The sequence below is a fragment of the Anticarsia gemmatalis genome, chromosome 24 (genome assembly GCF_050436995.1).
Source record: "Anticarsia gemmatalis isolate Benzon Research Colony breed Stoneville strain chromosome 24, ilAntGemm2 primary, whole genome shotgun sequence".
Lineage (NCBI taxonomy): Eukaryota > Metazoa > Arthropoda > Insecta > Lepidoptera > Erebidae > Anticarsia > Anticarsia gemmatalis.
The window spans coordinates 3021507-3043454 of record NC_134768.1 but is presented as its reverse complement, the minus strand read 5'-3'; the positions used below and the strand labels follow the sequence as shown (position 1 = coordinate 3043454).

General features: G+C 33.8%; 1 protein-coding gene across 1 annotated transcript in view; it reads right to left on the bottom strand.

The window, feature by feature from the left end:
- The window catches only part of LOC142983688 (ABC transporter G family member 23-like), a 69585-nt gene that overhangs the window by 37917 nt on the left and 9720 nt on the right, over positions 1 to 21948 (bottom strand). The window contains exon 2 of the mRNA XM_076130679.1: positions 12508 to 12554. The gene's annotated coding sequence lies outside the window, so the exon portion shown is untranslated. The remainder of the gene's footprint in view (positions 1 to 12507; positions 12555 to 21948) is intronic.

The window sequence follows — 21948 nt, the reverse complement described above, 5'->3', positions numbered from 1 at the left end:
TTTTAACCAAATTGCCTTTATTCTAATGAATGTTGAAGTTTTTTTATATCTTCCTTGTGTTGATGACTTTATTCATTAAAATTTGTTTGTATGTCTGTGCGGGATTGTCTTGAAAACTATTAAGTTGCTAGCATTGATTAGTGTAGATATAGAAAAAAAACACTATTTGTTCATTTATAATGCAAATGTTCTTTTTTTGACACATAAGTATACAAAAGCGGTTATTTGATCTCAACCTACTCCTATGGGAAGAAGGCATGATTTTATGATATTTATTTTATGAATGTATTATTATACAAAATAATAATTGGTAAGTACTAATTCAGACCCAGTTAGATGTGGTAAGTATTTAGACTATACATAATAACTGCTTGAATATATAAACTTTTCTTGAATTTTCGGCCACCTACTGTGGGCTAGACACGTTTCGTTAAGCAGTTTCTTTTATTTTGAAGAAGTAAATAAATTAATAATAATATGTCAAAAACTAGTTTTTACTTTACTTGCAGAAAAAAGCAAAGTTAACTAGACAATCGAACTGATGCTTGAAAGACAGATTTAGATGCCTGCAATATGTTTAATGAAGCTAAAAAATAACTTTTATTTTGTTTAGCGAGCGACCACCAATAGCATAGACTTGTATCTTTCAATATACATGTATGTAATACCACGGCTCATAACAAATTATTGTTATTAACTAAGTTATGTGGCGTTAAACAGTAATAGAATTATACGCGTGACTCATATTGCAATGTTATGCTTTATTGCTTCGATAGGCCAAAAGTGCATGCAATATTGATGATTGTGTGGTTTAGAATTCAATTCCTGTAATGCGAAATTGGCACTATTTGATTAACATTTTTATTACTTCTTATTAATTGATTGTCGCACTATCACTGAAATCGTATTATTATTGAATCGCAAAAAAGAATTCGTTCGTGCACGTAGTTTTCCGAGTTACCATATTTATATACCAATAGAGATAAGCAGAATAAAGTGCATAAATTGTATTTATAAATGCGAAAGTTTGTGATAATGCATGTTTGCTACTCTTTAACGTATAATCTTCTGAACTTTTTTTAAGAAATTTCTCACACACATTTTATAATCGTAGATTATTAAACACAGGATTTTTTGAACCTAAAACTTTTTACGTGAACGAAATCTCGCGGGTCTTGAATAAAGGTAGGTAGGTAGTGTTAAAACAAAAATGAATTGGTTTTGAAACACTGGTTATGTGTGTATTTCACACGTTCAATGATGTTGTATGACGAGATGTATGAATAAGGAACAACTCAATTGTGTAAGTGCTTTAGCAAGTGTTGCTTTTGCTTCTAGGTACTGAAAGACTCACGGCAATAGATTTTTATAGAAATATGCCTCTTAAATAATGTCTAAACTATAGAATGGAATAGTTGATCTAATTTAAATTAAATTACAACTATAAAATACTACTTAATTGCCAATAATTACTTAAAATTTCAATTAAGTTGCCGATTTTTGTTTATTAGGTACTTGTATGTAGTAACCTTAGGTTATTAATTTAATTATTGATAATGTTATCAAGAAGCCTGTTTCTTATTTATTTGTTTTTGCTTAAATAATACTCATCTTAATAACTTTTCTCATTCGGATGTCTTAAAGAAAAGTCCTGTCTTTGTTTTTCCTAATAAAATTGTTATTTTGTACGTAGTGGTTAACTTTACTTAAAAGCTGCTCCGGAACTTTTAAGTGAGAAGAGTAAACGATTTACATTAACTACGAAGTAAAGAGAATTAAAAAACTAAAACGTATATCTTTTTAACACAGTTGTTAGAGGCACCATTAAAGTTGTATCTAAGTATTACTTATGTGTTTACTAGGTCAAGCGATTCACGGCCCATTCAGTTATATAACCTGAATACAAAGCCTAACATAACAGGTACTTGGGCGAGTTGCCGATGATTGCCGACTGTTGCCGAGTGTTGTCGATGTTGCCGACTGTTGCCGATGATGGCCGAATGATTGCTGATTTGGTGATAGTTGAAGGTGTCTAATGTGTAAGCATGGTTGCTTTATGTGTATAGGGTTGTCGAATGCTGGTTTATAAGAAGGTAAGTGTAAGTAATATGCACCATTGGGGTGTAAAAGAGCTTAAGACAGAATGGGAACTGCCATTGTGTCATCGTAAATGTGAACAGCTTTTTAGACAGAATCTTTTCGGATACTTTTGTCAAGTTTAGCTAAGTAAAAACTTCGCTTGGAAGGAGAGCGCAGGCACCTTAAAGAATTAATGTTTTTAGACTATCACGGCTTGTAAACGATGGATGCTACTCGAAGGAAAGGTCAGCGGGCACTAAGATTTTAATTTTGTGTGTCGTTGTGCATCTTAATATGACTTTATGGAAGTCAGAACCATTGAAAAAATAATAATAACACATTACAAAGATTACTCGGGATCAACAGTGGGACATTGATGGGTTAAATTGAGACAACTATATAAAAGAAAGGCTTTGTATCAACCCTAGTCAGGCGATGTAAAGAGTTAGAGGATCGGGGTCACTGCGCGCGACAGTTAGCCGGTGATAGTGCTAATGTGTCTAAATATGCAACTGACCCTTATGTGTGTCTGTGTTACACACTTGTTATAATATAACGTTTTGCTATATAAAACTGTTGCGATTTTTTTGTAAATGCTAGGTTATGGCTAGTTTTTGGGTAGGAGCGTTTTGTATCCCTTTTTTTTTGTAGCTTACGTTTTTTATAGTTCTTGAGCAGGAGTGTAAAGTTTTCAATTTACTCTAGGTCAGAATGGTGGACTAAAACTTCAGTTTCCCCAAACCGTTTTCATCTCGAGTGCCTTACCTTAGATTCTCTATCTAAGTTATTAAAACTTAAGATTTAAGAGATACATTTTAGAAATCTACCTTAATCTGTTTAGCAGCGAATACACTCATGTCTGTCATACTTGAATAGATTTTCTTAGTATTTTTTATCATACGTATTTGTATGTATGGAAGTTTGTAAAGATCGTACATACCAAGTTGCGTTCTTTGGTCTCTGCCTACTGAAAACGGAGTGACATAATGTATTCATACCTACTTTTAAAATTGCTACCGTAGAACATTACAATAAAATGCAAGAAATATAGGAATTCATTCGCACGGAATACATACTATAATTACTAATTAAAAAGTAATAAAAACTGAGGCAAAATCAGAACGGGATGCTAAAGAGCAGTAGCCAAGCGAGACAAGTGTCATTTAAGATGTGGATCAAAAATAAACGCTAAATATGAAGACAAAGCAACTCTTGTAAGTGGAGAACGTTCTAAACTTCTTTTTATTTTAAACGGACTTCTGCACTAAGAATAGACCCTGTAATGCGGACGTCTTTAAATTAATAAAAAATAAAATGCTGGTATAATATTAAACCATGACAATGATGGCCAATATTCGGCTACGGCGGCCAGTTTCATTGAAACCAGCTGTGCAGGACTTTGTTTGTAGTGTCCAAGTGTGTGCACAATAGACAGGTATACTCTCTCATAGCCTGGTGGGACGTGGTTACGACCAGTGGGGAATAAACGCCCTAATATGAAGACAAAGCAACTCTTGTAAGTCGAGAACGTTCTAAACTTCTTTTTATTTTAAACGGACTTCTGGGCTAAGAATAGACCCTGTAATGCGGACGTCTTTAAATTAATAAAAAATAAAATCCAGATGAATTTTTAAAAACTTTCTAGCAGCCAACCGCGGAGACAGTCTATGGAAACACATAATATCACGCCTGTTGTACCCAAAGGTGTAGGCAGAGGTGTATCAAATATACCCGCGTTTCGCCATTAACTACATATATTAATCCCATGTAATAGGAGGCGAACCTCTTGCCATACACTGGGCAGGTAACCAAACTTCAGACTACTATTGAGAATAATCTAATATAAATCTAAAATGACCACTTTGTTCAACTGAGAATCGAACGCTGGAACTAGTTAGTGGTCAACAGCCGGATACACTACCGACCGCGCCACAAAGGCATACAAATATAGTTATACAATTAACTTATATTCAAGATAATGGTCTAAGAACATACAAAGGTACAAAGTGAGAGTTGTAATCGAGTAACCATTAATGTTAGCATGAAGATAATTGAGAAACGACCATTACCGTGATCTTCGAAGCGTAGATACTCTTGACACACTCAAGTTAAACTCAGCCTTAGTACATTATTCATCGTTTAAAAGTTCTGACTATATTATAAGCGTTAGCGACTTTTTTATTTATTAAAACGTCCTTTTAACATATTAGGTCGGGGAAAAAGGCTTTTCGCATTATAATATGTATGAACTTGTAATACATCTCTTTGGCTTCAAGAATCACAAATGAGTACCTACACTCATTAGTACACTCATTAGGTTTCTTTCAGTGAGCTCGTGAGGTACCCAAATATCGAGATTTTTTGTGTAGAGGGTTAAGTTATATACTTATATATGTCTTAACTTAGCAAAAATTACAATATGCAAGTTTAGAAAAATACATGGTTTAAGTTTTTAACCGACTTAAAAAAAGGAGGAGGTTCTCAATTCGACTGTATTTTTTCTCTTTCATAAGTAATTTCAATTCACAACTTTCATAATTTAATGAAATAATAAGTGATAATTCGTTTGCATTTCTAATTTCAAACGAACTTTCTCTATTTTATAAACATTTCTTTTTTGACGCGAAATTGTGAATGTTTATATTTATGCGCATACGATTATAACAGGTAATTTCTATTTATTGTTATAACTATATGCATTCGTTTTATTATTTAATAACATTTTATTGTATATCTTTTCTCTTTTTACGACATTTTAATGTATCTATTTATATTTGTGAAGAAAATAAAGTTCTAGTACTGTATACAGCATGTTCTTAAATAATACTATCCAAAAAATATAATATTTATAAAGGATTTGAAAGCAATTTTATTTTGGTGAACATGGGAATAGGCTTGCCTATTGCATGGAACTAATGTCATCAATGGCAAAACGTGAGTGTATTTCTTACACCTCTGCCTAAGGGTATAAAAAAATAATTAGTAAGTCTGTATGTATTTTCCAGTCACAATTAGCAAATCGACCTCAAAAATACATACCAAAAGAATAATATCTATTTAACAACTATAACATATAATTTAAAAACATTTAACTAAGTGAAGGGAACTAAACCAGTTAGGTTTTGACGTCAATCCCTAAAATTAGTAGTTATTGATTCCTATTAGTAGTTAGTGTCTAGTGTTTAGTAATTACTAATAGGTACTTAGTCATCACGCGATACATGTACACTTAGTTTTTCTGTCCGTGATAATCGTTTGCAATTTTGCGTGACGATTATGAGGTTATGTAATTGTGTTAATTAGGAATATTTATCGATTATAAGACGAAATTAAAGATAAAGAATTACTACAAAGTAACTAATTACAAAAAATGCGAAAAAAACATTCATAAGAAATTTACATTTAATTTAGTGGCATAGAAAAGATTCGCTTAACTTGAGGGCTTGCAAAGCAAACCCGCACTTGGCCAGCGTGGTGGACTCAAGGCATAACCCCTCCCTCTTTTGGCAGGAGTTCTTTGCCCAGCAGTGGGACAGTAATGGACTAAAAAAAATGTTTTGCTCAACCCGAGAATCCTACTTACAAACTCTACACCGCAGTCACAGTCATTAACAGTACAGATTCACAAGCACTTATATAACACACAGTAAAATATGTTATAAATATTACGTTTCACATGCGACGTAAAAGACATTGTCCATCATTGATATTTCTCACGCAATCGCTTCACAGAAGTTTTATTTTATGGGATTTTTCCTATTGCGTGACACTATTGATCTATTATTGTAATAGATCTGTTAGATCGTTTGTTTATCTTGTTATGTAAGAATACAGAAAGGCATGTTCCAGAAGTCATTAAAAATATTTATACCGTAAAATAATAATACATAAGGAAAATTAGGGGTTAATTTTGTAGAAATAGGTAAAAAGTTCGCATAAAAAGCTAGTGACGAGTTCAGTTTTCCGGTTCTTGGTACTAAATATCGCTAGGAATAAAATTGTAGCTTTAGAAATAGTGTGTAGTTTAGCGACCCTAAAGATGCCCATTTCTTTCCATTAAAAGTGTGTATCTTATATTTCTATTTTAATAAAGAACATATGAAACAAAACGTGATTTTATTTCAATCGCAGATGTAGATACATAAGAGATTCTACACACGTGTTTTATTACTGCTACCGTTATGCAATTTGCATATTTCAAAAAAAACTATGTGACTGACCCCCAAAAACGGTAATTCACAGATTATATTAAAGTACATCAGCATTTATCACAATGATGTTTTAGGAAAACATCGTGAGAAACACAGGGTTACTTGAAATAGTACTTGAAGGTTTGTAAACTGTGGAAATACGCTGTTGGCTGATGTAAGAGACTGTGACTTTATTATTTGAGTCGAAAAAGGATCAATACTATTTTTGGTACATCTAAATAGATTTTTTTAGTTTATTTATTTTACTGTCACACTAGTAGGCAAGGCTTTTCTTCCGAACAAGGGGTTAGGCCTTGAGTCCACCACGCTGGCCAAGCGCGGGTAGGGGAATTTGCATGCCCTTAAGAATTAAATTGATTATAAAATGTACCTATTTTACAACTTTCTCAATGTTTGTCTTAGAAGAAACTTAAAACGAGTTAGTTTTCCCTTAATTCTATGTTTTGACAAAAGCTTGGCGTGGCTAAATACTTATAGAAGAGTCCATTATTTTAAACTTTACATTAATTTAAAATGTGTGGCCAAATTTGGAAGAAAAAAATATTGGTCCGTTGGAACCCAAATTACTTTTTGAAAAAATATGTATAATAGTTTTTTTCTATGTTTACGAGTATACCAAAATATAACTTGATGATATAAGAAAACTATGTTTAATTAAAATAATATCCATAACGATTAGTTAATTATATTTTTGAGTTTCGATATCAAAGGTTAAAAAACGGGTTTTATATTTTCAAATGTTCGCAATTTTAACAAATTCTAGAATAGAATAACTTATTACTCAACTGTTATGTTTTTCCTGCCAAATTAATAAATACTACAGTTTAAACTGCACATTTGGTGCAGTGGTTTAATAGCCGGTTTAATATAATAAATAGCCGTAGCGCCGCATGTGGCGGGTTCGAATCCCACCCGGGACAAATATTTGTGTGATGAGCACATGTATTTGTTCTGAGCCTGGATGTTAATTTATCTATATAAGTATGTATTTAGAAGTATATAAGTATGTTTATCAGTTTTATGGTTACCATAGTACAAGCTCTGTTTAGTTTGGAATCAGATGACCGTGTGTGAGTTGTCCAAAAATATTTATTTATTTATTTGATTAAAGCTACATTTTGAATGGCAATATAGTGATAGTGGTTCATGTCGGATTTTATTTTTGGAGGGTATTACTTATATTGTCTTAGTCAGTACAAACATACATAAGATCACGCCTTCTTCCCATAGGAGTATGCAGAGACCCGTTAATTTTCATTTTAATCTAACCAATAATTCTGTCTGCGTCTACTAAAGTAAAGGCGAACGGCAGGTTTATATGAAGAATTCGTACAGCTTATAAAATGTCATGTTTAGGTTTACTTTTTGTTTTAATTGGTAGCTAATATGATAGACAAGCTTATTTTAAAATTCTTATATTTTTAAAAGTTGGGAGGTAAAAGTTATGTCCATTTTTAGAAGCCCCGATAGTTCGCTAAATTGCTCAGATGCTGTCAAAACCATAATTCAAAACAACAGCAAATTGGCGGATGCGTAGACGTCAGACGAAAAGTGACGTCTCATGAGATTTTCTTTTTCTTTAGTTGTCAACAAATATAAGCCATGGACCAAAAATTATTATTAAAATAAACAAATACTTTCTAATTAATCCGGACTTCTAAAAATAATACTCCCAAATAAAAATAAGTGACTTAGTCCCCTTAATAAGTGGTACAAATTCTGTTACGAAACAACACAAACTTTAAGCTGTACGAAATCTGCCGATCTCCTTTGATTAGCATTTACGAATCGAATTAAAAAATATTTTTCTTCTAAATAAGACCTATTAAAATACCTAATAGATTAACTCTGTGGTCTGATCAGGAACTCAAAAATAACATCAATTAATATAGTTTTTTGGTGTTTGGTAGATGTTAATCAAAATATTTTTGAGTATTAAATTATTCGGTCCACCTTGTTTATCCTGTTTGGTAATTAATATTACATAACAACGAAATCCTTCGAGAACATAATTAAGATGAAGTTTTTGTAGAACTTTAAGAATAGTAATTAAGTACGTAATTACTTCAAATCACTACAAATAAACCGCTATAACTTACACTACTCGTCCATTTTAATAACTTTAACGGCCCTTGAGCGATGCCCGGAAAAAACAAACGAATGCCCGACTGCTCTACGTGCTCTCCGAGGCACGGAGGTCTATAACCTGAGCTTCCTAACTCCGGGCTATTTTACTAAGCGTTTCTTGACAGAAAAACTATGGAATATTTATTTTGCGCAACTCGGGATTCGAACCCAAGACCACCGCAGTCTCATACATTACCACCTGCGTCATAGGGCAAGTCATTGTAAGTCTTCTCTCACCGGTCGGTAAAACGATCTGTGAGTTAAGAAAACCTTGGCGCGGTCATTCCATAGATGGGTGACCGCATAGTGGTATTTGAGCTGGGCGTCGCCGTGCTTCGTAAGGCACGTAAACGTCGGTCCCGGTTGTTATCAATAAAGATAAAAGTCGTTATGCCACGTTAAAGGCCTTCGGGTGGCTTGAACAACTTTGACACTAGGTTGACCACTAACCATACGATAATAAGAAGACCGTGTGTGAGTTTCCCAAAAATATTGATTTATTATAGTTCTCGAAAGTAACTATATGTATAACTAGCTGAACCGCGCAACTTCGTTTGCGTCACATAAGAGAATCATAGCTTTTCCAGTTTTTGTAACATTTTTCACTGGTACTCTGCTCCTATTGGTCGTAGCGTGATGATATATAGCCTATAGCCTTCCTCGATAAATGGGCTATCTAACACTGAAAGAATTTGTCAAATCGGACCAGTAGTTCCCGAGATTAGCGCGTTCAAACAAACAAACAAACTCTTCAGCTTTATAATATTAAGTATAGATAATATTATAATATTAGTATAGATATGTAGGTATGTACAAGGAAATAGATTGGATAGGTCTTGACAAACAGGCTAGCTAGTAGTCTAGGTCATCGAGGCGATCATAACAAAAATTAATAGATACTAATATATTTCGTCCTCGTCTACAAGGCAACAGACTAAATTTAAACGAGTTTTTGTATATTATATTATTTTTAGGTCTTTCGTATTATGTATACTAATTATATACCTAAAGCTGTATGACAAAATGTATGGATGTGAATGATGCAAAGGAAGTTTGTAAGGATCGTACTAAGTGAAGTTATCTGGTCTCTGCTTATCCTAATAGGAATAAGGCGTAATTTTATGTATATATGATGACTATTAAATATATATGTATATTATGTATGTAATATAAAGCCGAAGAGTTTGTTTGTTTGAATGCATTAATCTCAGGAATTATTGTTTCGAATTCAAAAAAAGTATTTTTGCTTTGAATAGTCCATTTATCGAAGAAGGCTATAAGTTATATTACATCATCACGCTACGACTAATAGGAGCAGAGTACCAGTAAAATGTTACAAAAATGGGGAAAATTATGACACATTCTGTCTTATGTGATGCAAGTGAAGTTGCGCGGGTCAGCTAGCGTATCTATACTAATATTATAAAGCTGAAGAGTTTGTTTGTTTGATTGTTTGTTTGTTTGAACGCGCTAACCTTAGAAACTACTGGTCCGATTTGAAAAATTCTTACAGTATTAGATAGCCCATTTATCAAGGAAGGCTATAGGCTATATATCATCACGCTACGACCAAAAGGAGCAGAGTACTAGTAAAAATTATGACCCATTCTCTCCTTTGTGACGCAAACGAAATTGCGCGGGTCAGCTAGTTATGTAGAAGAGGCCGCACTATTCTACGAAAATTACTTACATGCAGGAGTTTGTTTGGATTAATGTCTGTATTTTGTCTGTTACTCTTTAACAAGAAAACTACTGAATATTTTTGTTAAATCTAACACACAGCTTGTATAATAATATGTATAATATCACTAGTAAATCTAGTAATCTTTCCACGCAAACGATATCGCGAAGAGAATCTAGTGACATGAAACAGTTATAAATGATAGAAAGAAATGGCAATACAAAAATTTAGTTTCTCCTTCTCATGTTATAATTTTTGATATTGTACGGTCCATGGTTATTGATGAGCAAAAAACAACAGGTTTTCAAGGAATTCAAATTTTGAAAACAACATTCTAAGTTTATCCGTTTTGTGTAAATCTGGTTATTTTTGGACTCGTTATTAATAGCTGTTCTGAGGACTTTTTATTTTATTTAGCAATAGCACGACCATTTTGAAACTTATTTGAGAACATCAGCTAGTGTTAGATAGTTTTGGTTATAACCTCCTGGGGATGTCACAATTATACTTTTTTTAAAACTCTATAAAATGCCTTATAAATTGTCTGTCGTGAAATTACGACTAAAAAGTACAAACAGACACGAAACAATTTTTTTTTTAACCTATACTGTCCCATTGTTGGGCAAATGTCTCCCCCAAACTCGTCCACCGGTCTCTATCCTCAGCCATCTCTTGCCACCCTTCCAGGTAGGTGTCCAAATGGTCACGCCAACGTTTCCTCGGCCTGCCTCGCCGTCGTGAAACAATTATGAAATTTATATTCTTGTCTATTTTCTAAGTATTAAATTAATAGAAATATTTCTTCTGATACCTGTTATAGTAATGAAACTTTCGATGAACACGATTCCACGCCAAGAATACCACTTTTAAACACTATTTAGTTTTACCTTTACCCAGTGTACAAACTATAGTCCGAAATTTTAGTAGAGAGCCTTGGCATGCACGATTTATCTAAGGGCATTTTAAAAGAAAAAGAAGTTATATTAAACATCACCGTCGTAGGCCTGCGGGTCACTGAAGTTATTCCACCACCAGCCTCGACCCTTGCAAACAAGCCTTTACTGTGGTTCTATACAATCTGCAGTTGCTTAAAACCAGTAAACAGTAGTTGACTACGACATCAATTAACTAAACCTTATATAATCTGACCATAAGCTCACACTCATACCGGCTGTCTCCGCGACCGTAAACTTAAGAAATGTCAATAAAATGCTAATATTACTAAGAGCTACTGCACGTTAGGCGTTTAAAACAGTAGAGCAATGAAATCAGAAAAGAGTCGAACGTAAGTTTACAATAATTACGTACACATTTGTTGATTTTTCACCTATTGTGGAAAAAGTTTAAGGCTTAAGCAAAAATGGTTAGGTTTAAGGAAAAGTGTTCAGAAGAGAACTCTAGTGCTTTTTAAACCGAAAAAAATTTAGTCTCAGTCTACCCTTTACATTTTGAATAGGTACAGGAGATTTTAAAACGTAAAAATATACAACATCTTTCTTTTCGGCTAAAAGGTTTTATTTCATAAGAAAAATGTAACCTTATACGCTAAAACTAATAAAATTCACATATCAGTCCGAATGTTGGGTAGAGATCTTTACTTAATTAGAGATATTTTTAAGACTGAGTCCTTCATGAATAAGAGCTGGTTGAAAATATATCGAAACATAGTACCTATGACACACAAATTTCTGACGTTATTTCATACAATAACGCATATTATTAAACGTCTAATGTGTAGAAGCTCTAAATCAGACCACTAGCCTCATTACCTGACCCACTGTTCCCTTCGCGGACCGGTCGAAGGCCGACCTCCGCAGCTCTTACGTATTACGTTACGTCATTGAATGCAACACTTTAACACAACGCGGAGAAAAGGTAGAGAATTAATACACGAACGACGCTCTTTGAAATTAATACACGAACTGTTTAGAATTATTACACGAACTGTTATAGATTTTTTTTCTGCATGATATGAATTGGCACTTACATGATTCTGAAGCTTAAGAAATCGATAAAGTTATAATTTTAAATTGATTAGTAACAAAACGATCTAAAGATCTTTTTTACTCGGAGTAAACGAAGAAGTTTTCACGAATTACTACACGAACGTACTGAGCACTATAAAGAAAAGCTCTATTATAAATGCTTTTTGTAAATTACATCTTTAAGTATAATACCTACATTATCTACTATGATCTATTATTAAGTTTTTATGGTAGTTAAGTGCTGAAAAACCAAAGTGTTTACTAGTTTTTGTCAAAGAAAATTTTAGTTTAGGTATTGTAGATTTTCCTTAAGATGACTAATGTAATTATGTAAAGCGTTTTTCAGTTGAAAACGTTATTGCTAGTTTTTAGTGAAGAATGATTCTTAGATTGATAAAAAGTGATAATTATAAGATATACTTACAAATCCCTCAGAAATGTTATGGTCTGGGTTTCGATGTTAAAGCGTTCCTGTAACAAAAATAAATGGTTTATTAAAAATAGCCTCATTTAACACAAATAAATATCTTAAAGAATATTACAAATATCTCAAAACTACATCCAGAGATTTTAATAATATACACTTACAACCACTTTTAACCAAGAACTGCTTGATTGAAAGTCATCTATATCAGGCTGAAATTTGGCATGCAGGTAGATGTTATGAGGTAGGTATCTGCTAAGAAAGGATTTTGGTCAATTTTACTCCCAAGGGGATAAAATAGAGAATGAAAGTTTGTATAAAAATTCTGTCCAAGGGCACAAACCACGCGTACCAAGTCGCGGCCAAAAGCTAGTAATAAAATATATAAACATAATTTCGATTAATATTATAACAGTTTTTCATAATCAAATCTGAACGAACGTCACAATCTGCACATGCGATTATCTCGTACACTTTCACTGCGCGGAATTCCGGCGATACGTCGTAATAATTGCGCGCGCGCATGCGCATGTGATGCTGCGATCTTAGCTGCTGAGATACGCGAGATGACGAGATTATGTAGCACATAAAATTTGGAGTATTTTACATAATGTGAGGTTTTTAGTTCCGTGAGCGGACTTGTATATTGCAACCGTTTTTTTAAGTAAGATTAAGTCTAGAAAAGAAATAAATAAATGAATGAAACATAGTTTGTTTTTATTTAAATATGCGTATTTTTAGGTACGCTAATCGCATTGCTTTGAACTATATTTAGGTTGTCAGTGTGTTGGGTCAGATAAGGAATTTTTTGACATATGTGTGGCCAGTTGTCTTTTCAAGTTCTTAATTTATATCTGAATATATTGTGTGTTTTAAAAATGAATGATACCTATGGTAGTGAACGTCATACCACGGTATTAAGGCAGTCGTAAAATAAAACCATAGAAATTTCATAGTTAATTAGATTTTATTAATCTTACGGAAGCAATAGTTTCTACCACTTTATCATGAAAGATTTATCAAAGTAATAAATAATTTTCTCGACAGTTTTCCTCTATTCAAATACATCACTGTCTCAAACACGTGTTGTGAACACATTTTCCTTATAACAACCGTTTAAAATGTCATATCACTTAAACAATTAGTGCTATTGACAAACATCTTACTGTAATTGACGTGTTAACGCAAAAACTGCAATAAAAACTAACTTGATGATGTGACAAATGTGATTAGAGTGATTACTCACTGTCGACAATCGCCTGAAACAACAGATATTTTCAGTATCATACATACATAATACGCCTGTTATTCTTGAAGGTGGAGGTATATAAAATACAAACACAAATCGCCATTAAAAATGTTAGCACCATGTAATAATAGTTCAAGCCTACTGGGAACGTTATTTTTTTTCCATAGCCGTGTTAAGTGTCCCTCAAAGTGTATGTGAGTCTGTCCCCAAAGTGTGTTTTGGACAAACGACTTCCCCCTTTCCTTTTAAATCCCCCTATCGGCGGCAAGATTCGACCAATATTTTTCAAATGCGTCAAGTTGAGAGATGGCACGTTAAAAAATGTTTTACATTAGAAAAGACCAATAAATCGTACTTTGCCTTACCCAAGATTCAGTGAGATGTACTAGCGATAGTCACACAGGCATTTATTTTCATAGCTTATATCTAGCCTAGCCGTAACGTGGCTACCTAACTTGCTCTGCTAAAGGTGGTTTATCAAAATTACTTTTTCTCTGTACGGAGTTAACGCTTACTGTAAGGATTTTGTTACATCGATTTGGCTACGTTTGGTAATAGGATCACTTGTAATAGGGTCCCATTTTGTAGACCCATTCACAAAAAATTGAGCATAACTTTGTCTTCAGAAAACTAAAATCTCAGTCTACTAGCTTTTACCCGTGACTTCGTCCGCCATCTAAATCTTCTCACGGGAATGCATCATTTTCCCGGGTAAAAAGTAGCCTATGTCCTTTCTCGGGTATCAAAATATCTCCATACCGAATTTCATGCAAATTGGTTAAGTAGTTTATGCGTGATTGAGAAACAGACAGACAGAGTTACTTTCGCATTTATAATATTAAGTATGGATGTTGATCGACAGTGTGCAATAACACTAAACGTTATAAGCTGTTAAGTGTAATTTTTTCAGTGTCTTTTTGTGAAGAAATGAAGTGTTTGCGTCAAGTGATGATACTGTAGTGCTTTGAGGAAAATCTACAACGATTTTCATATTGTCATTGAAATTAATTACTTTATTATTATCTACTCGGTTCCTTTTACCTGTGAAAAAATAGAGTTTTCTGGCATGTAATTTCATGTATCGTCCTGTCTTCAGCTGCATCGCCTGATTACACTAAATAACACATTTACTTTAATCTTGTAATAAGTACGAAGGGGTGATTCCCTACTACTATTGGCTATCGACCGACCAGCTCTCGACAGATTTCGTTTCAAAATTTCGAGCGAGCGCCAAAGGTACTATATTTGCAGTACATTTTAAATGTCAAACTTTTGATACTCGACACTTCCGTCTGTAGAAAATGACGCTAAAGAATGATGCTCCGTTTCCTACATTTTCCAATACACTTACGTTAGGTTTTAAATTTTCTTTAGAACTTAAAGTAGTTTTTGTATGCCGAAAAGAATAATAACATACGCGTTATAACGGATATGTAAAGATATACGTTTCCTTTGTTATCCCTCACATTAGAATTCTTGGCTAACATTGTAGGTATATTTTCCTACTATGACATGCGACAGTCATAAATAAAGGGCCAATTATTTATGCAAATATATGACACAGATTAAACAATTAGCTGCGATTGTTCATTTGAACAATGGAATCGCTTGCCTTATTATAAACAATGTATGGAAGTTTTGTACTGCATCTTAAATTGGATAAGAATTGAGAATTAATACATTACTTCTTTATGCATCGAGTAGAGACTAACCCCCGGTTTCTGAGTACATTTACCGGTAGTTTATCTATTCAATAGCGTTTAAACTCATATAAAAAACGCTATTAATAAGATAAACTACCGCTAAATGAACCTTAGAAACTGGAGGTAAGTCATTTTATCGTGTTCACTATATTTCTATTGCTGCTTTACTATTTATTGGTCTGACTGACAGCCAGCCAGTGGCCACGGCGAGTCCAACTTGCGTCGAAACGTCAGTCATTCTAAGGTAAAATGCGTGTTCGCGTCAAATCCCATATTCTAATATGTAATAAACATGCATCGTGAAAATGTAAAAGATACTATTAGTCTAACGGTGATGTTATATAGCTTATAGCCTTTTAGAAAAAGGAAGAAAATAGTGTTCAAGGAAGTCATGTCTCAGAATATAGTTAGGTCCCACATAGAAGACATTTATTTTATACACTATCCATAAAACATTGACTTTGCTCAAACAATATATTGTTTTATTATTCTAAGTGTAATTATCCTTGTGTCTCTATGACTTGTGCAAATGTACAGCACATGTTCAAACAATCCTTCATGGTAAGTGAAGTCACGTTCAAGTGAGCAGATAATTTGTGGCAAACTGTTTGCTGTTTGCTAGAGTCAGCTAGTACCTATGTATAATAGCATTGAACCATCTGATTATGTTTAAAGAAACTCTAAATCTTTATCATAAAACTTATTTACACTAAACCCACTTAAAGTATCATAGGGGAAAAAACGAACTTTGAATTACTTGCAGAACAAAACAATCGAAGTAAAAATGACGGAATGCTTTCGCCAATAGTGTACCAAACATACCTTAAGTTCTCAAGCAAAAAGTGAGCCGCAAACAGTTAGCTACATAATATAATTATAGTAGCACTCTACCTTGACAGCGATCCGGGATTGATTGTACAAATATTTACCATTCGTTTATGCAGTTACCTTGCATCTAAGTAAAGAACATAAATACCCTACTCACGTGGGTAAACACTATACCCAAGGACTAGAACTGGATGGGCGGCTTATATAGTTTGTTGAGTATCGGCATAGACACTGACATTGTCTGTACGGTTGCTATTTGAATATTATATTTTATTGAATAAGATTAGTCCACCACGCAGGCCATGTGCGGGTTGGGGACTGGGGACTAAAGAAATGTATTAAACTACATCAATTAAACAATAACACAAGAAGGGCCATTATTATTAATCAACAGTTACCAGACTATGGACTGCTCTTGAGATTTTGCCGCAGAAATACCTACTAACATTTTGTCTGAACCTGAAATCGAACCTCATGATGATACATCGTACACTGCCCACGCCGGTCGACTAATGAGTGCTTATCCAAGGTGTAAGAAAATAACATTATCTGTACATTAGCGAAGGTTTCCCGTTTCCGTGCGACGTCTTAGATGATTTCCTCTTTAGAAAGCAGGTTGAATCATATATCTACGATGGACTACATTCTAACTCTTCTTTAAACTAGTTTGTTATAAAACTTTTTACAAAACTTTATTTTTTTTTTAATCTAAAACTAAGTAACTGATAACATAACTGGCTTATAGATAGCCCGTGATCTTTGGCGGTCGAAAATTGCGCTTCTGTATTTCTACAAGAAAATATTTTTTTGAAAAGCATTTTACTTTGATACTTGACATTTCGGCACAGGTTACACTTGTTTTGGTGGCAGGCTGACCAGTGCGTATTAGTTTTTAAAGTAAAAAACATAGAAAAGCTTATTTGAAACCTTTTGCTTTGATATTATGGCACCACCATTATTTTTTTTACATCTCGAATTATATTATCACATGACTGCAACTCAAGGAAGTAAGGTACTGAAATATCGGCAATAAATAAGGTTTTGACAATCGGTCTTCGTGATACGAATAATAAAAACAATCAAATTATATTGAATCGATTTTAGTTTGAGGAAGTGGTGGCGCTTCCGAGTGTCCAAATAATTGCGATGTAGTTCGTGTATTAAATGAACCTGCGGTATAATGAGGATAGTCTACTGTTTTAAAGTGATTTACAAGTGCAAATGAAATAAATGTTTTGGGACCAGTCACACACGGTAATAATTTCAATTATTTCAAACTAAGCAGAGTTTGTACTATATTAACCAGTTGATATTATATAAACATACTTATATACTTTTAACCACATACTTATTTAGATGCATTTGCAACCAGGCTCACAACAATTAATCGTGCTCATCACACAATTATTTGTTCCGGGTGGAATTCGAGCCCGCCACAGGCTTGCCACAGGCGCTACGGTTTGGCGACGAGCTGACCACGTTAACCACTGCGCCATACGTGCAGTTTAATATAAAAGTCGTAGGAGAATGTGTTAACTGAAGAAAAATATATTTTATTACACAATATTTATTAAACCTGCTAATGCCCCAATACTGAGTGCAGCTTAAAGTGCCTTTCTTAAAGTTTTACTCTGATTCCATGACTCAGCTTCCTTTAGGGGCCTTTCAAAATAACTCTCAGGTTTTCTCTTAACGGTTTTTTTCATCAAAGGACGGTGATGTTTGAGTATGTGTGTGCATATCTTTTTAGGGCGAACAAATAAGAAAAGTGACTCATAAAGCTCGCATATGGTTTTTAAAATCTAGGTCGTTAAAATTAACACTTCAGTAAAACCATGTATCATAATAATAATATTTATTTATTATATTGATTTATTCAAGGATGGAATAAAAGAGGTAGAGCAATTAAATTCCCAAGTTAGTCAAAAAATTATGAAATTTTCCACAACATCTTTATTCTAGAAGACCCGGGTTAAGAAATGCTCTTGTGTCGCGGTGACTTTTACAAACTTACAAACATCGGACACAATGAACAAACAGACCCGAAACCACTGTTCTATTTGTGGATCGCACAAATAATTGTTCAGTGTGGGAATCGAACTCATGCCCTCCCGACGCAATCGTAGCGGTGTGTGGCGGCCTTAACTACTTCGCTACGGGGGCAGTAAGAAATAACATTTGAAATTATTTAAAAACACCTTTGTAAAATGGGAATTATAGTTAAACAAAGGGCTCTTTGCTAATTAATATCACGTTCAATATTTCCAAGGAATATGGCTATGATGTAAAATAATTAGCATCTAAAGATTTAAACAGTAATTGTAAATCTTTATATTGACTGTGAATAAGGAAAAACGAATTCACACGTTCTTTGTTAAATCCATGTTATTTAGAAAATCAATATAACATACTAATGACATAATTATTTTGTTACTAAATACACGTAATATAATAATATTACAAGTAGAAATTCAATGTCAAATTAATTCACATTTTTATACGAAAAGTAAAGATAATATGTCACTATAGCGTAAAGGTCAGGTGCGTAGTACTCGTAACCGGCGGTCCTGTATGACAAGATGTATGGATGTGAATGAGGCAAGGGAAGTTTGTCAGGATTGTACCACGTGACGTTCTTTTGTCTCTGCCTACCTTCTCGGGGAAAAAAGCGTGATTCTATATAAGTATTTATTAATATGGTGCTTAATATTTTATTCCTAAAAATGCCAATGTTTTTGGCAAATTATTTCGTTTCGGGTGTTACGCTTAGTATACGTCTTGTTTGTATGTTTGTAAAGCTTCAACGCGTGATGTTTTATTCATGTTGAAAGAATTTTTGTAAAGAAAGACGAGCTTAGCCAGTATAGTAGTTTCTTTGACTTACTTTTTTAAATCCAACTTGAACCGCAGACCAACAATGCGGATTTTTTTACATTTCTTTTTTCCAATTAAATTCAATTACCAATAAATCACATGAAACTACTCATATTAAAGTGATTAGAGTTTATAGACATATTAACAAATCTTTCACGTAAAATCTACATCGATTTTTTTCATAAAATAAGCTACAAAGATAGTTTATTACCTGGATTAACACAGCATATTCATCCCGGAAAATCTTTCCTCACGCAAGTCAGAATAGAAGTAAACAAACTTACAAATCACACCATTATTTATAGATCACAGAAACAACGTCCCAGTTTCCAAACACGTGCAGTTCAACGTTTCCCTCACCATAATGATAGCAAATAACATCTTGCACCAATCTCTTGGCCAACATCCATCCGCCATAAAGTTTTTTGCACAAGAACCGAACCCGCACACCCGCAGTTAAGCCCAAGGGCGAGTTGCGCGTGTGTACGTGAGCCGCATAGACGGAGCAAGGTTAATTTCACTAGCTACCGTATAATGTGTACTTTGATGACATTTCTATTGAATACGTAAGTGTGTTGTTGAACTTAACAGTACGCATGTGCATAGGTATAGATAGGTAGGATTTTCTTATGCAAAGTTTGTAAGGCTCATTATTTTTATCGAACGTTTTTTATATACGAAAATTTGAGCAAAAGGGGCATGAAATACAAACTTTTTGAACTCCTATTGTCAGTCTTATGTAAAAGTTAAAAATATGGAATGCGTTTTCACAGTTTTTTAGTTCGATTACTATGTATTGTATGTAAAATATGTTAATACGAAAGCCGTGAGCGTCAATTCCCATGGTACAATTACAATATCGCCCGCGACGAGCAGACGTGCGTACGGTCAAGGTTCCGATGGGTGACCGCTTACATATCAATATCTAATGCTTTATGAAACGTTTGTAAACGCTCATTATTATTGACCTGTATACGTTTTATTGCAGATGACAAAGGTATGGCGGTGAAAGATGTTTAAATGTGAATGAAGCAAGGGAAGTTTGTAAGGATCGTACTAAGTGGCGTTCTCTGGTCTCTGCCTACACCTATGAGAAGGAGTGGCATGCTTGTATAGGTGTTTTATTAAGCATGTTTGTATAGGGGTCTGGTTAAGTCTGGTACAAGACAGAGGCATTATAAAACTCGTATTATTCAAATTTACCTGAGGAAGCAGTTTATGAAGACACGAATAGATAGACATACAACTTTTGGTCATATAAAATGTTAGTCTCGTCAATTAAAACTAAATACTGAGCATTACTAGACGTAACCAAATATTTAAAAAAACCTTGCTTTATAATTTTAAGTTGAAAATGTGTCACTTTGTCCTTGATTTCGTTGTCTACTAATGACTAAATCGGGTTATTGAAGGACTAATTTCTTACACTTAAATTCGAACTATCAAAAGGCCATAAGTTTTTAGGAATTAATATTCAATTTCTAAAGTGCCTATGTTAGTTATTAGGCATATATTTTTCACCCAATCAAATAAATCTATTGACCTTGTACATTTCAAGAGCTAACAATCTAGCCATAAAGAATATAACCTGTTATTTCATTCATTAAGCCCTATCTAGTTATCAAATCAAGTTTACAAGAGAAATGTGAAATCATGGCGTAATATTGCGAAAAACAGTCATTATTACTTGCTAAAGAATATTTTGTAATTCTGCACTTTTTCTTGAAGGGCAAAAAGTTTTGTATTACGAAACATATTTGATGACAAACTTGACTGCTTTTGTAGTCTGGCCATTCGTATATTGAAGCTGATCACGAGGTGTCACGTTCGATTCCCCGCCCGGGTAAAATGCTATTGATATTTTCTAATTGAATTTGAATATTTTTTATAATAGCCTGGAGTTTTTAGTGACGCGCCCTGTACAAATAGGCCCGATTATTTGGAGTTATCATCGTTAATGGCGAAAGACATCTCCCTAAACTTTAGGCAATTATTCATTTGTTGTGTATTTGGCTCTAGTTCTTCAAATTTTAAAGCGATAGATTCTGCAAGAATATTGAAAAATTTCCACACATACATACATACAAAGGCTTGGGCTCAACAGTTCCAATAATAGATTTTATAGCGACTCCATGTTGGAATTTAGCATATAATCCACCATGTTGTTACAATAGGAAATCCCAAGATGCCAAAAATATCCGGGAGCATAATCGCAAACTTTGTATGCAAGACACATTGACAAACAATGGATTTTGATACGTACGTGACAGGCGTCATATTGAGTTAGTGGTAAGATCATTTCTATAAGAACCACTCATTTAAACGGTTACAAAACCTAGGTTCTGTAGGTATGTTGCTAAAGTCTACGAGTATATCTACACGGAAAGCTGTTTTCGACAGACACTTAGTCTGTCTAAAACAGCTTTCCGTGAGATAGACCTTAGCTACACACTGTGCCTCTTAGAGAACAGGTAACTTTCAAGTGGGTGATTATTTAAAATACCAGTTACATTTCCGTGATTCGGATAGGCCCAAGTAAATTCAGCTCTCATTTAAACGAATGGCAATTGTGTCCGAAGCAAACAGCACACCTTACGTCTAATCGCTAGAAGGTTAAGATAACATAGTCATACCAATTGTTTAATAAGAAGTTTGGAAGAAGCAATCGAACATATACATACATTTCCTTACATTATTAGGTAAATAAAGCATTTACTAATGTACTCCAATCCTAAAGTAAATATAAGTATACTAGAGAAAATAGCTGACAAAATGCAGTCTAAGAAG